The sequence below is a fragment of the Colobus angolensis genome, unplaced genomic scaffold, assembly GCF_000951035.1.
Source record: "Colobus angolensis palliatus isolate OR3802 unplaced genomic scaffold, Cang.pa_1.0 Scaffold78, whole genome shotgun sequence".
NCBI classification, from domain to species: Eukaryota; Metazoa; Chordata; class Mammalia; order Primates; family Cercopithecidae; genus Colobus; species Colobus angolensis.
This window is the reverse complement of record NW_012121598.1, coordinates 5,446,045-5,447,660: the sequence shown is the minus strand read 5'-3', so window position 1 is coordinate 5,447,660 and position 1,616 is coordinate 5,446,045. Positions and strand designations below refer to the sequence as shown.

Below are 1,616 nucleotides of genomic sequence, written 5' to 3'. Positions count from 1 at the left end.
GCTTGAACCCAGGAGGCAGAGTTTGCAGTGAGCTGAGATTGCGCCACTGCACGCCAGCCTGGGTAACAGAGCAAGACTCTGTCTCAAAAAAAAAAAAAGAAAAAAAACAGTTGGAGATTCAAATATTTACAAAGGCCAGGAAGACAATAAAAGGCTAAGGTGGGCAGGCTAAGATTACGCCTGGCTGAAGAGTGGGGCAAGGGCAGGGAGTCATCTGTGACTCAGCTCTAACTGATTATAGTCATCAGCCCAGTATTCCCAAATTCTGTTTTTTCATAGGAAGCTGTGAATCTGGATTTTAAAAGAACATTAAATCTTAGTAACTAATTGAAAAACAAAACAAAACTTTTGTGGCTGATAGAAAAAATGTCCCTGTATCTAATTTGGCCCTTGATTTACTAGTTTGTGACTTTTTGTTTAAACCACTTACTTTGGCTGGGCATGGTAGCTCACACCTGTAATCCTAGCACTTTGAGAGGCCGAGATAGGTACATTCCTTGAGCCCGGAACTCTGGGCAACATGCTGAAAGCCCATCTCTACCAAAAAATATAAAAAATTAGTCAGGTGTGGTGGTTGGTGCCTGTGGTCCAGCTGCTCAGGAGGCTGAGGTCAGAGGATCGCTTGAACCTGGGAGGCAGAGGTTGCCTTGAGCCAAGATCATGCCACTGCATTCCAGCCTAGGTGATAGAATGAGACCCTGTCTCAAAAAAACCCAAAACCAAAAAACAAAAAAAACTTGCTTTTTTCATAAATTTTAATTTTTAGCAGCTCTGTTAGAGTGTTATAAAATCTTCATGACTGATAGAACTAGGAAATAGTATACAGAAACCACTGTTAAATGATTACCTGGCTGGATGGGGTGGCTCACTCCTGTAAGCCCAGCACTTTGGGAGACTGAGGCGGGCGGATCACCTGAGGTCAGGAGTTCGAGACCAGCCTGACCAATATGGAGGAACCCTGTCTCTACTAAAAATACAAAATTAGCTGGGTGTAGTGGCCCATGTTTGTAATCCCAACTACTCGGGAGGCTGAGGCAGGAGAATCGCTTGAACCCGGGAGGTGGAGGTTGTGGTGAGCCGAGATCGCACCATTGCACTCCAGCCTGGGCAACAAGAGTGAAACTTTATCTCAAAAAGAAATGAAAGGGTTACCTGTTGTTAAATGATGACAGACAGTATTAATGACCAGTTGGTTTACACAAGATTTACCTTTATACTTAACCAAAACACTTTTTGATGTAATTATTATGTCAGTAATTTTTTTTTTAATTAGCCAATTTTTTAAATTCCAAGAAAATATTTTTCTGTAGCTTAAGCCATTATATTTGGGTCAGTGCTTATAAAAGCAAAGAATAATTTGTCATTCATTTTTAAAATTAGTGTTTTTTCAAAATTTGATCAATAATAACAACACTTCATCAAATGCTTACTCTCTCTGCTAGGCACTGTGATAAATATTTTACTTATAATCTCATTTATTCCTCACCAGAAAGCCTTAAGGTGCACATTACTATAATATTCTTGACTTGGAGGAGTTGGGGGAATGCTACCTTTTTCTTTTCTCTTTTTCTTCTTTTCTCTTTCTTTCTTTCTTTTTTTTTTTTTTTTTTTTTTTT

At 39.4% G+C, this 1,616-nt stretch overlaps 1 protein-coding gene across 1 annotated transcript in view; it reads left to right on the top strand.

The window, feature by feature from the left end:
- GABPB1 (GA binding protein transcription factor, beta subunit 1) overlaps positions 1-1,616 on the top strand; it is an 83,758-nt gene that overhangs the window by 54,280 nt on the left and 27,862 nt on the right. The gene's annotated exons all lie outside the window — the stretch shown is intronic.